At 38.0% G+C, this 15,330-nt stretch overlaps 1 long non-coding RNA gene across 1 annotated transcript in view; it reads left to right on the top strand.

Moving 5' to 3' along the window:
- The window catches only part of LOC145249379 (uncharacterized), a 37,727-nt gene extending 36,413 nt beyond the window's left edge, over positions 1 to 1,314 (top strand). Inside the window, exon 4 of the long non-coding RNA XR_013863526.1 lies at positions 1,058 to 1,314. This is a non-coding gene — a long non-coding RNA (uncharacterized LOC145249379). The remainder of the gene's footprint in view (positions 1 to 1,057) is intronic.
- The last annotated feature ends 14,016 nt before the right edge of the window (positions 1,315 to 15,330 follow it).

The following is a 15,330-nucleotide window of genomic DNA, read 5'->3' on the forward strand; positions in this document are numbered from 1 at the left end:
ATTTAGTTGTAAAAGTAACCTTCTTCAAAAAGTTGAAGCTTCAGTCTTTAGTGTGAACGACCAAAAAAAAAAATAGTGAATTAATTAGAGCCTCTATACAGACATGTCTGACAGAACCAGAGCAAGCTGCCCCCCTCCCCATGAATTAAATAAAGGGTTCCATTCGAAATTTTTATGCAGATTTTCTTTGACTGAATGTTTCCCCGAATTCGACAAGATAGACACGAGGAAGGTCGGAGGTTACATGAACCGAAACGTTGTGGAAATGACTCTCAAGATGAGAGTAGTAGTTTAAAGAATCCAAATAATACGAATAACGAATTGTCATCTAAAAAGATCAGACATGTAATTGCGAGATAAACGAATAAATACAAATATACAAAAGAAGTTTAATATTAACTAGGACAACAGCATATTCTTTTCATTGTTTTGACTCTCGAGTATATATCAGTTAATATCTTATATGTTTTTATATAGAGTGATATTGTTCTCGATTGATTAACCGTGTCGGATATATACTCGAGAGTCAAAATGATAAAAATATTCTCTTGCCATCGTCCTAATAGTAAGGCACAATCATGTTGATATATCGGTTCTCGCCAGATCACCGAAGGTAAGCAACGTTGAGCATGGCCAGTACCAGATGAGTGACTATTTGGGAAGGCTAGGCGCTGTATGTACCTTCTGGGAAGGTTAGGCATGGAGCCAACACCCTCACCCTGTAAAAAGAACTCAGACGCTACAAAAACATCTCCAAAAGTTGTAGATGGCCTATGCCCCCTTCAGGGGGCTCAAGGGCTATGGATCGTCCTAATAATAACTAATCAATAAACTATATTATTCCAAAAAGAAGACTAACATGGTTTTAATATGTGTTGGGGGGGAGGCACCCTCTGAAAGAACTCGTCCATATATACCGGAACTGGTAGAGCTCTAGTTCCGGAGTTAACATCGCGGCTCGGTGGAATGCAAACACACTTTTCATTCTGTAACCCCTTTGTTTGTCTTTTATTAATACACGTCTCATCTTATACTGTTGTTCTGTTTTTTATTGTAGCTAATTCAGAGCAATAGCAATATGTTTACCGGCTACCAGACCCCAGCTATGCAAATGCATCATATCAAGAAGACGTCATTCAAGAAAGATCAAGAGGACGATTATCGGCGGCATGGGACGATCAGATAAGCGTTGAGACTGCTATTCCACCCCTGACAATCGAAAGACTCGCCTAAGTTTGTGATAAATAACGAAATTTTGTTTCCAAACATGTGGCGAAGCTCTCTGCAGTATACAAATAAACCAGGTTCAACTAACAGTGTATGATTACTCGATGACGGTAGGCATTGCGTTTTGGCATTACATGATCATACTCTAAAAAGAGTTATGCAGTAGAACAGAAAACCTCAACGAAATCAAAGCTAATGTATATTTATTTCCTTTATGCGCTTCCATACTTTGGCTTTGCGCAATACGGAACAACTATTGGCAGCTATTGTATTTTTTTGTACTTTTAGATAATTGATTGATGAGACATTTTCTTCGGCTTTGTTAATAGTTCGTCTTGTCTCATCTTGTTTAACTCCACGTGCTCGTCCACGGCTATTTTTTTTTTTCTTCTTCTTCTTCTTCTTCTTCTTCTTCTTCTTCTTCTTATTATTATTATTATTATTATTATTATTATTATTACTCACTAGGAGTTCTCGCACAAGTCATCATCAGAGATTACTCACCAACAACAGTCTGCAGTATTCCCTGGAGACTGAGTGACAATAAGTTTTCCCAGATATCCGGTACATTCCACATCCTTTGAATAAACTTTCGCAAATGAATTTGTGTTATTGCAACGTCTGTTTACCATTGATTTCTTGCTGGTAACGGAATTGAAATTTGGATGGCAACAAGCCCCTCCCAAGGTCACAGTCTCCTTTGCATTCATTCAGTAGAGGTCTAGTTAGTGCTTTCTCTCCTTGGTCTTTTCATCTTCCTTGACCCTTCACGACTATTTGGTATGATTTCAGCTCATGCTGGTACTACAATTTTCATTTAATTTTTTTTTATTTATTCTTCAGGGAGGGTATTTACCTACAATTATAGTTTTCTTGCTTCCATGTGGTGTTTCTCTATCTTTTTTTTTTTTTTTTTACTTCTGTTGCAGTTTCCAGTCAGCATTTTTAGCTCGTGTGTATTAATCTCCGTATAAGTTATTCTATAATATTTCAGCCGTTTTCATTGTTGCCATCCGTTGTATCTTCTCAGCCATCTCCCTGGTTCCAATTCTTCCATTCTTTTTTCAAAGTTTTTTAAAATGGTTCTTAGTACTCCTGCAAATTATTGGTTTTGACTTTCTTTATTTTCCATATTCTTTTCAGATCTCGGGCCAGTTCCGTGTATTTGCCAGGCTTCTCCGTCCCCTTGATATTCACCCTGTGGTCTGCTAGAACGTCAAAATCTACGATTTTAGAAGATTTTTCTTTCTTGATAACTATTATTGCATCTGGTCTCCTTGCTTAAATAGATTTATCTGTATGTGCATCCATATCCCATAGGATTTTATGATTTCCGCTTCAAAGTACTCCTGTCGGTTTGTGCTTGTATCATTTTGTCTCGATGTTCAAAATGCAGTTGTTTGCGTTATTCTCAGTACTGCCTGCTCAACCTTGTCATGTCTGTTTTTGTATTCTTTGTGGGCTAGTTTGTTTCATTCATTTATTATGTGGTTTAGTTTTTCGTCTCTTTGCACACAATAATAATCGCGTTATGTTATGCGGTTGTTATTAGTGATTCAGTTTATCTGTTTAGATTATTATTATTATTATTACTGTCATTATTATTATTACTGTTATTATCATTATTATTGTTACTGTTATTATTATTATCATTATTACTGTTGTTATTATTATTATTATTATTATTATTATTGTTATTATTATTATTGTTATTATTATTACTGTTATTATTATTATCATTATTATTACTGTTATTATTATTATCATTATTATTATTATTATTACTGTTATTATTATTATTATCATTATTACTGTTGTTATTATTATTACTGTTATTATTATTGTTATTGTTATTATTATTATTATTATTATTATTATTATTATTACTGTTATTATTATTACTGTTATAATTATTATCATTATTACTGTTGCTATTATTATTATTATCATTATTATTATTATTATTATAACTACATTAAACTACACTTAGCAAAATCTTTTTGTCAAGTATCATAGAGTATAACACCCTGTTTGTCACCATAATGCACCTGTCCAGAAGTTCTGAACATTGAAATTAAGTCAATCCAACCGATACGATGACTTGTGAAAATCGCGATGCAAAAACCGGGGCCCCTCTTTGTAGAAAACTTTCCAGTTGAGGGTGAAGGAATTAATATTTTGTGGCTAATTTTTCGATATTTGTCATCTGAGACGTTGAGTTTCAAAACGATACCGATCTTGTCAGGATCCGTCACGTCTGTCGAAAGTTTTGGGCAGACATACAAACATACATACATACATTCACACAAACTGTCGATTGAGATTTGTATTATAGATTTGGAATAAATAAAGAATCTATTTAAGTTCGAAACCCTTCAGCAACTTTTTGGACACCCAGTATATTTTTATAAGAATCCAAGTCTATCATTAACTATCTTCTACCTACCTGGATAAATTTTTGTGAATTAACTTATTTTGAAGTGCTTTATTATCATTATAGCCTCACAAGGAGCTTTCATACATGTCATCAAAGATCTCTCCTTGGAAACAGCCTGTGGTGTTCCCTGGAAGCTGAGTGACAACAAGCCTCCCCAGGTTTCCAGTGCTCTCCACCTCTTTTGATAACATTTGCAAATAAATGTGCATTATCATAACAGTCACTTGCCATTGATTTCTCGTTACAGTGGCTATTGGTCTTCACTAGAAATTGAGTGGCAATAATCCTCCCCAAGGTCCCAGTTCTCTTCGAACTTATCCAGTGGAGAACTGGTCAGTACTCTCTCCTCGGTCTTTCTTTCGTCTTTGACTCTACTTGGATGTTTGTTCTCGCTTTTTTGGGGGGTGGGTTCAGTTATGTAATGGGGGGGGGAGTAGAGAACTTATAAATATGCGGCTTCAGTGTTCTTGGTTCCATGTGGCGTTCCATGTTTTGTCTTCTGCAGCAGTTTGTTTTGCCCGCGCTTGTTGCTCAAGTGTGTTGGTTTCCACATTCAAGGGTTTTCCTTAATATTTCAGCTGTTTTCATTATTGTCGTTCATTGTATTTTCCCAGTCATTCCTCTGATTCCAATTTCTCCCATTCTTTTTTCAAAGATTTTTGGAATTGTTCCTAGGGCTCCTACTATTATAGGTATTATTTTGATTTTCTTCAAAGTACGGGCAATCGAATGGACAAACGGGAAAGGGTGAATGTACAGGTACACCCTCCTTTCGTCGGGGGGACCAAAAAACAGATCCAATATTTCTACATTAAATAGCACAGCAGAATTAGAAAAAAAATCATTTTTGACACTCAACTCAGTCCTAAAGGATTAATTATTATTTACTCACTAGGAGTATTCAAACAAGCCATCATCAAAGATTGCTTTTTGAGAATAACTTGTGGTGTTCCCTGGAGGCTGAATGACAACAAGTCTCCCCAAATTTCCAATACACTCCACCTCTTTCGATAACCTTTGCAAAAGAATTTGTGTTATCGCAACAGCCGCTTACCATTGATTTCTCGTTGGCGGCGACCATAAGCCTCCTCAATAAGCCTTCACAAGGTCTCAGTCCTCTTTGCACATCTTGCTGTTGTTTTTGTCGTTGTTATTATTATTATTATTATTATTATTATCATTACTATTATTATTATTATTATTATTATTATTATTATCATTACTATTATTATTATTATTATCATTACTATTATTATTATTATTGTTATTATTATTATTGTTTTTGTTATTGTTGTTGTTATTATTTACTCACTAGGAGCATTCACACAGGCCACCATCAAAGATTGTTCTCCGAGAACAACTTGTGATATTCCCTGGAGTCTAAGTGACAACAAGTCTCCCCAAATTTCCAGTACTCTCCACCTCTTTCGATAACCTTTGCAAAAGAATTTACGTTATCGCTACAGCTGCTTACTATTAATTTCCTGTTGGTGGTGACCACTGGTCCTCACTGGAATTTGGGTGGCAATAAGCCTCCCCAAGGTCCCAGTCCGCTTTGCACATCTCCAGTGGAGGTCTGGCTAGTGCTTTCTCTCCTCGGTCTTTCCTCTTTCTTGACCCTAATTATTTAGTGTGATGCCTGCTTATGGTAACACTTACACACAAAAAAAGTAGGGGCGTTTTTTCTATTTAGTTTCCTGGTCTCTTCTTGATGCTGTTGTAGTTAGATGAGTGCTTTTTTGTGGAAATTTGGCAAAGGAAGGGAGGGCATAGACTGAAGCTCAGACGAGCACTTGACATGAAATGATAGTTGAATACTTTACAAATCGACCGATAATTCAGAATGTTGTCGAGGATATCCGCAGAGTTTGCTTTAATAAGGCGGTTGGTCCTTGAAGTAAATTTTGTACTCAAGAAAAGAACTTATTCCGGACTCTGATGAAGTCACATCAAACAAACCGGCCGTGTAGGAGCTTTTAAAAGGGCACAATAACTTATGATGCTGCCATGAAAATCGCATTTAATTATGCTTGATTCAATAGCATTATAAAACTGTATCAAATATTCAAACAGAAATCAAAGGATGTGACGCAGCGTGATTTTTAGATGTAGAGTATAAAAGGATAGCCCAATGAAAAACATGAAAGCAAATAAAAACGTACTAAAACAATAACAAGTTTATTATTTAAGTCAATCTATCAGGGATTCTTCTTTTCTTCTTTAGAATGTAATACCTGGCGACTGTGCTAAAATAATAGACACCAGGACATCAAAGACACACACACACACACACACACACACACACACACACACACACACACACACACACACACACACACACACACACACACACACACTGAAAAGCTGTGATACAGTGAAATAGTCTGTCCGTGGATGACTATATATATATATATATATATATATATATATATAATGTGTGTATGTGTGCGCGCGTCCGTGTGTGTATGTATGTGTGCGCGCGCGTGTGTGTGTGTGTGTCTTCGATGTCCTAGCGTCTATCATTTTTTGCACAGTTGTAATATATAATATATATATATATATATATATATATATGACAACTGTGCAAAAAATGATAGACGCACACACACACACGCATACGCACGCACACATACACACACATATATATATATGTATATATATATACTAGCAAAAGTACCCATCGTTGACTGTGTTCACAAACAGCATGCAGAAAATGGACTCTGATTTATGAAAGTACTAGCGGGGGTACCCGGCGTTGCCCGGATGTTTGGGGTGTGTGTGTGTGTGTGGTGTTAAATAAAAAAGAAACCGGGGGGGATAAAAGTTGGTAGGATCGAACCCGAAGCCCCGAGGCGAAGTTTGAAAATAAAATCGGCCAGCCAGAATGAGTTACTGAAAGATGTTTGAATTTATTTAAGTAAGAACCAAATTGACAGGTGCGCGCACGGAAGTCGTCGAGCATTACGACGACGACGACGACGACGACGTCGTCAATGACCAGGTTTGTTTGTTATAAGCGAAGTAAAAAAAAGAAAACAACGTTAAAACTTAAGCGGGGTGGGGGTGGGGTAATCAAAACGTCGAAAAAAAGACACAAAAAACTAACGTAAGGCAAACGAAAGATGAAAACAGCAAAACGAATATGTGAAAAATGGCTTAAATAAGCCTGTTTCGATATTAAAATTTAAAAAATCTGTGGGTACCCGGCTGTTTTAGGGTGTGTGGTCGGGGGTGGATAAGCAAAGTAAAAAAAAAAAAAAACCAGAAAAATGATTGTTACGTGAAAAATGGCTTAAATAACACTGGTTCAATAGTTAAATTTAAAAACTCGAAAAAAAAAGACATCTCACACCACGATTCGAACCCAAAATGTTTAGATAATGACCCAACGCGCTAATCAACTGAGCTAACGCGACGTGCACGAAATTTAATCAGTTTTTTTAAACTATTTTAAGTAAATCAGGTCATGACGTCATATGACGCATGCGTAGAACCGGTCATCGTCACGAGAGGACCGTTTTTGTTGACCCCCCCCCATCTGTCGAAAATTGTCGAATTTGGGGTGAAAAAAATAAACGTTTTTGGCCAATTTTTCGATATTTTTCGAATGAAGGATGGAGCTTCAATATGATACCGAGTTTGTGAATTTTTGTTCCGTCTGTCGAAAGTTTTTAGCAGACACACAAACATACACACATACATACATACATACATACATACATACATACATACATTTTCGCTTTTATATATATAGACTAGCAGGGCTACCCGGCGTTGCCCGGGACCGTATAAACAATGAAAAGACAAAAGCAGATATTGAACATATGTTTTATTCTTAGGGGAGAGGAATCTTTCAGGGTGTGAGAGAGAGAGAAGATAAAGAGTGTGAGAGAGAGGCAGAAGAGAAAGTTGTTCTATCCTCTTTCCCAAATTTCACTACTGTTCACGTTTGAACTCTCATCGTCGAGTTGATCCTCGAGTTGCCTATTGGCCTTGATAAGTGCTAATATAGAGAGAAGAGAAACAGGGGTAGAGAGAGAGAGAGAAGATAAAGAGTGTGAGAGAGAGGCAGAAGAGAAAGTTGTTCTATCCTCTTTCCCAAATTTCACTACTGTGCACATTTGAACTCTCATCGTCGAGTTTATCCTCGAGTTGCCTATTGGCCTTGATAAGTGCTAATATAGAGAGAAGAGAAACAGGGGTAGAGAGAGAGAGAGAAGATAAAGAGTGTGAGAGAGAGGCAGAAGAGAAAGTTGTTCTATCCTCTTTCCCAAATTTGAATACTGTGCACATTTGAACTCTCATCGTCGAGTTTATCCTCGAGTTGCCTATTGGCCTTGATAAGTGCTAATATAGAGAGAAAAGAAACAGGGGTAGAGAGAGAGAGAGAGAGAAGATAGAGTGTGAGAGAGAGGCAGAAGAGAAAGTTGTTCTATCCTCTTTCCCAAATTTCACTACTGTGCACGTTTGAACTCTCATCGTCGAGTTTATCCTCGAGTTGCCTATTGGCCTTGATAAGTGCTAATATAGAGAGAAGAGAAACAGGGGTAGAGAGAGAGAGAAGATAAAGAGTGTGAGAGAGAGGCAGAAGAGAAAGTTGTTCCATCCTCTTTCCCAAATTTCACTACTGTGCACGTTTGAACTCTCATCGTCGAGTTTATCCTCGAGTTGCCTATTGGCCTTGATAAGTGCTAATACAGAGAGAAGAGAAACAGGGTGAGAGAGAGTAAGAAGATAAAGAGTGTGAGAAAGAGGCAGAAGAGAAAGTTGTTCCATCCTCTTTCCCAAATTTGAATACTGTGCACGTTTGAACTCTCATCGTCGAGTTGATCCTCGAGGTGCCTATTCGCCTTGATAAGTGCTAATATAGAGAGAAGAGAAACAGGGTGAGAGAGAGAGAAGATAAAGAGTTTGAGAGAGAGGCAGAAGAGAAAGTTGTTCCATCCTCTTTCCCAAATTTGAATACTGTGCACGTTTGAACTCTCATCGTCGAGTCTATCCTTGAGTTGCCTATTGGCCTTGATAAGTGCTAATATAGAGAGAAGAGAAACAGGGTGAGAGAGAGAGAGAGAAGATAAAGAGTGTGAGAGAGAGGCAGAAGAGAAAGTTGTTCCATCCTCTTTCCCAAATTTCACTACTGTGCACGTTTGAACTCTCATCCTCGAGTTGCCTATTGGCCTTGATAAGTGCTAATATAGATAGAAGGGAAAGAGGGTGAGAGAGAGAGTAGATAAAGAGGGTGAGAGAGAAAGAGAAGAGAAAGAGGTCTAGAGAGAGAGAGAGAGAGAGAGAGAGAGAGAGAGAGAAGAGAGTGAGAGAGAGAGAAATATGGTGAGTCGAGTTGATCCTCGAGTTGCCTATTGGCCATGATAAGTGCTAATATAGAGAGAATAGAAACAGGGTGAGAGAGAGAGTGAGAAGATAAAGAGTGTGAGAAAGAGGCAGAAGAGAAAGTTGTTTCATCCTCTTTCCCAAATTTGAATACTGTGCACGTTTGAACTCTCATCGTCGAGTTGATCCTCGAGTTGCCTATTGGCCTTGATAAGTGCTAATACAGAGAGAAGAGAAACAGGGGTAGAGAGAGAGAGAAGATAGAGTGTGAGAGAGAGGTAGAAGAGAAAGTTGTTCTATCCTCTTTCCCAAATTTGAATACTGTGCACATTTGAACTCTCATCGTCGAGTTTATCCTCGAGTTGCCTATTGGCCTTGATAAGTGCTAATATAGAGAGAAGAGAAACAGGGGTAGAGAGAGAGAAGATAAAGAGTGTGAGAGAGAGGCAGAAGAGAAAGTTGTTCCATCCTCTTTCCCAAATTTCACTACTGTGCACGTTTGAACTCTCATCGTCGAGTTTATCCTCGAGTTGCCTATTGGCCTTGATAAGTGCTAATATAGAGAGAAGAGAAACAGGGGTAGAGAGAGAGAGAAGATAAAGAGTGTGAGAGAGAGGCAGAAGAGAAAGTTGTTCTATCCTCTTTCCCAAATTTCACTACTGTGCACATTTGAACTCTCATCGTCGAGTTTATCCTCGAGTTGCCTATTGGCCTTGATAAGTGCTAATATAGAGAGAAGAGAAACAGGGGTAGAGAGAGAGAGAGAGAAGATAAAGAGTGTGAGAGAGAGGCAAAAGAGAAAGTTGTTCCATCCTCTTTCCCAAATTTCACTACTGTGCACGTTTGAACTCTCATCGTCGAGTTTATCCTCGAGTTGCCTATTGGCCTTGATAAGTGCTAATATAGAGAGAAGAGAAACAGGGGTAGAGAGAGAGAGAAGATAAAGAGTGTGAAAGAGAGGCAGAAGAGAAAGTTGTTCCATCCTCTTTCCCAAATTTCACTACTGTGCACGTTTGAACTCTCATCGTCGAGTTTATCCTCGAGTTGCCTATTGGCCTTGATAAGTGCTAATACAGAGAGAAGAGAAACAGGGGTAGAGAGAGTGAGAAGATAAAGAGTGTGAGAAAGAGGCAGAAGAGAAAGTTGTTCCATCCTCTTTCCCAAATTTGAATACTGTGCACGTTTGAACTCTCATCGTCGAGTTTATCCTCGAGTTGCCTATTGGCCTTGATAAGTGCTAATATAGAGAGAAGAGAAACAGGGTGAGAGAGAGAGAGAAGATAAAGAGTGTGAGAGAGAGGCAGAAGAGAAAGTTGTTCCATCCTCTTTCCCAAATTTGAATACTGTGCACGTTTGAACTCTCATCGTCGAGTCTATCCTCGAGTTGCCTATTGGCCTTGATAACTGCTAATATAGAGAGAAGAGAAACAGGGTGAGAGAGAGAGAGAGAAGATAAAGAGTGTGAGAGAGAGGCAGAAGAGAAAGTTGTTCCATCCTCTTTCCCAAATTTCACTACTGTGCACGTTTGAACTCTCATCCTCGAGTTGCCTATTGGCCTTGATAAGTGCTAATATAGATAGAAGGGAAAGAGGGTGAGAGAGAGAGAGTAGATAAAGAGGGTGAGAGAGAGAAAGAGAAGAGAAAGAGGTCTAGAGAGAGAGAGAGAGAGAAGAGAGTGAGAGAGAGAGAAATATGGTGATAGAGAGAGAGTTAGGAAAGTGGTAGAGAGAGAGAGAAAGACGGCGAGAGAGAGAGAAGAGAAAGGGAGTGAGAGAAAGAGAAGAGAAAGACGGCGAGAGAGAGAGAAAGACGGCGAGAGAGAGAGAGAGAGAGAGACGGCGAGAGAGAGAGAGAAAGAGTGCTTGGGAAAACTGCGACCTAATTTTCGTGTACATAAGCGGCCTGATACTGATACCCACCCCTCCCCTTTCAAGTTTAACAGAGTTAAAAAGTAAAAACAAAATGGCTAAAGCTTTGTTTACATGTTTTACAAAGAGCAAATTCACCTTCGCCGGCAAAAAACTTCAAGCAAAAATAAAAACATTTTCCCTACGTCAATTTTCGTGTAATTTTGGGATTTTGCTTTTTGGAGTGCGAAAAATCCGTTGGTAATAACGGTTTGAGTCGAAAACTAATATTTTACTGTGTTATAGTATCAATTACTCCTATTTCGATACATCCTCTATCATTATATGTAATCAGTTTTTTTAAAATAGTCAACCATATAGGAGCCTATTCCTGACCAGACACACACACAGACATTCAGCTTTATATATATATATATATATATATATATATATATATATATATATACTAGCAGGACCTGTTAACCAGCGTTGCCCATTGGACGCAGCCCCCCCCCCCCTTGTTAAGAACGATTTTAGGAATTGATAACTTTAACCTCTGCATGTTTAGAACAACTTTCTGAATAGACATCCCGACCTCCCACTGTTAAGAACGGCTTTCAGAATAGACAACCCCAACCTCCTTATGTTAAGAATGGCTTTCGGAATAGACACCCCAACCATCGAAACTACTCCTTTCTGCCAAATTTAAATGAGATTTTCATAATCAGCATAGTCGAAAACCTATAAAATCCGTCACGTTAAAGAAAATTGTGGAATTGGAGCTAATGTAAAAATTTACCCCCCCCCAAAAAAAAAACAAAGTTAATACCTGGGATGTGATGATAATATAAAAGTAATATATATATATATATATATATATATATATATATATATCCCGCACACCTATATCTCTCTTTTCCTGTCCCCCTCCTTCTTCCTCTCTCGCCCAACATTGGCTTATGTATCTTTATAGGCTTGTGTACAAATATAAAGCTGTCTATCCATGTTACATGAAGGGTTGTCTCTTATCATATAAGTAAGAAGACATACTAGATAAGAGAAGACGATATTAGGCTATGGTTAGAATTGAACCCTGTAGGCAAGTGTTAAGGATAATAAAAAATGGAATGTTAGAAATTAAGTATATTGTTAATTCTATTAGAAATAGTTAAATATTGTTTATATCGAAAAAAGAGTCGATTGTTCATTCTTTAGAAATCTAAAGATTAAAAATCTCAGTTAAATGAATGCACAATGCGAGTTAAAATATATTGTTTAAAAATAGGTTAGAATTAGAATTGAGGATTCGTTTGTTTGCCAGAAGTGTGTTTGGACAAACATATGTAAAGCCACATGAAATTTAGTCACGTTTGAAAAACACATTTCTGACGTCATAAACAAAGGAGTTTCTCAATATAGGATTCTGTGGGTTCGGAGTTAAAGTCAGTTGGAAGACAGAGTTGTTAGTTGAAGAGTTGACAGTCAGCTGATGTAGAGAGTTAAGGAGAGAGAGAGAGAGAGAGTCAGTTGGAGTGGGAGCGCCTTAGAGACGAAGGGTAAAAGATTAGACCATGTAGATACAAGCTGAATTCCTGACGTCATCGACGGGTCGATCAGATGAATAAAGCAATCATCATTAATAATTTGTAACTGTTTGTCTCGTGTCGTCATTCATCACAACCATGTGTAAACCATTCTAAGTTATGTCATCATCATCATCATCATCATCATCATCATCATCATCATCATCATCATCAGTGAAGTATCTCCTCCTCTATATATGTATATAAGAACTGTTGCATCATATATCTCCCAGTCCGTATTAATATGGAACCTCCAAGAATTGTCACAGTCGTCGTCATGATGTACTTTATATAAATGTCTTTTCTCATCATCACTATCTGATTACACATGAATGGATAGTCTGGTGGAAGATAAATACTATCCATTCATGTGTAATCACCTTTTTCTTCACCATATTCCCTCTGCTTCACTATTTTTGTTTTCAAGTAAGATCTTTGACTTACTTGTTGTTTCATCAAATACTTTTGCATGCAAAATCCGATCCCGCATTTTGCTAATTCCTACCCTCTGATGAGAAGGAAAGTATTTCTTCGAAACTCCGCGGATTAAGGACTATCCACTTATCTAGTGTTTCCTTTTCAGATTAAATATGTTTTTAACTCATTTCAAAGCGTTTTTAACATGTTTTATTAACTGTTTGCTCGTATTATAAGCTCTATTTCCTGTTTGGTTTTATCGAGTTTTTACATCTGACTGAGATAGCTTTATAAATATTAATTCTTTAATATTTATAATATACTTTAATTTTACCATCTTGGATCATTTTGGTAAATTTAATTGTAACTTTTATTTTATATATATATATATATATATATATATATATATATATATATATATATATATATATATATATATATATATATGAGCAAACAGTTAATGAAATATGTTAAAAAACAGTGTGTGTGATCGAATTACCTAGCAGGGATGTTTCTCCGAGAGAGAAAATAAGTTTCTATTAAGAACTGCTGCAAAGGTCATTTGGATCATGCCGGATTCCACGATTTTGAAGAACGTCAGCGAATTTATTGGAACGGCCGGCTATTATGGACGATTGCCTTTTAATTTAATTTAATATATTTTGAACGGCTTTACGAATCAACGATAAAGATAAAGAAAGAATATTAACAATTACGTTTTTGAATTTTTGAGATGAGGATTAGTTATTCATATTATTTGGATTCTTTGGACTACTGTTCTCATCTTGAGTGTCATTTTCACAACATTTCGGTCGATGTAACTTCCGACCTTCTTCATGTGTATCTTGTCGAACTCGGGAATTTGGACGGAATTTCGAACAGAAACATTTATTTACTTCACCGTGTCACATGCTCTTGTTCCGTCAGCCATGACTGGATAGAGGTCCTAAGTAATTCGCAATTGTATTTTTCGGTTGCCCCCACTGAGAATTGAACCTTCAACCTTCAGGAAAAAATACAATTGCGAATTACTTAGGAATTCTATCCAGTCATGGCTGACGGAACAAGAGCATGCTACCCCTGTGAAGTAAATAAAGAGTTCCATTTGAATTTCCGAGTTCGACAGAAACACTCGCGAGTTCGACAAGTGTGTTTAAAAAGTCTACAGAATCCGAGACTATCACTGAATTTATAACACCGCATGACGACCAGTGTTCCACTTTTTTCCGGGCCCGTCTCATCGGTCGTTCCCATTCTCTACGTATCCCTTTCGCCCCACACACAAACACCTTATGACTGCAACATCGGTGTTTTGTGGTCACTTGTTGAAAAAGTTCTGTAAAATGCGTACGATACTTGGTTAACCAACCCAAACTACGATCTATCGTTGCTGACGTTCGTCGGTGTCGGGAAGTTTAGAATAGCTTCAGTCATGTTTTTTTAGTTGGCTGTACGCCGTCAACATTTATCAAAAAGCCAACAAATTCGACTTCGTTACCTGCAAATTGAAACTCATCGTGAGTAATGAAGATTCTATTTCTGCTGCAATGAGTGAAATAGTCCACTGCGTGCTAGAAAGAAGATTCCATAGTTTTATCCCAGAGAAGGGTATCAGTCATGCAACGAGTCCTTCGGGGTATGCCTACCGTAATATCGTCGAAAGGACGAATGTAACCATCTCCAGAAGCGTGGAAACGTTGGGGTTCTCTAAGGCACCGATAACGGCTCCACCCTGTTATGTATGTAGTTGCGTCTCTGGCCGTTGGGGAGAGCAGTAAACTGTGGCATCTGTTCCATGCATCTCGGTTCGCGCAGGCACCACAGACACTTGGTTAAATGGGGACGAAGTGTGATGGGTTTCCCTTATCGTTGCGGCATTTAATTTTTGTAGGTCCACTGTCCTTCTTGGTGACCCATCCTTCTTTGGTGCAACCACCATCCTTAAACACCAGACTGTAGGCGTACCTGCTGGTACAAGCTTGATGACGCCCAACGCAGCATCCCTATCTAAATCTTCCTTCACCTTCTTTTTCCAATGATGAGGGCAGGGATGGGTGTGTGCACAGCTAAAAGTTTCGCTCCCGGTGCGAACGTTATATCCAGAGGTATCCCTGATATCACTTGTAACGGTTGATGGGGGGCAAGTATTGAATGCACTTGCTATAAAGTGCTCCTGTAACCATTGTTTCAAACGTTTCCTATTATTTTCAACAGGGGTAAACGGGATTCTTGTATGTTTGTTCGGAATCGTTTTTCTTTGGGGACATCCACATGGTTTTATCCCATTATTCGAGGTTGACATGTCAGCTTTCGATATGTGGTGTGGGAAGTCGCGGAGTATTAATTCTAAGTCTTTTAGTGCTCACTCAGATGCGTAAAATCCCGACGTGTTCTCTGATACATAAACGACTTGTTTGGTTTCTTTAAGGCCAACTTCAATACGTGTAAAATTATTCCCTTACTGTGTAGTAGGTCGTCTATGATTCCA

Source organism: Euprymna scolopes, chromosome 28 (assembly GCF_053919585.1).
Source record: "Euprymna scolopes isolate OS-2025 chromosome 28, ASM5391958v1, whole genome shotgun sequence".
Classification (NCBI taxonomy): Eukaryota; Metazoa; Mollusca; class Cephalopoda; order Sepiida; family Sepiolidae; genus Euprymna; species Euprymna scolopes.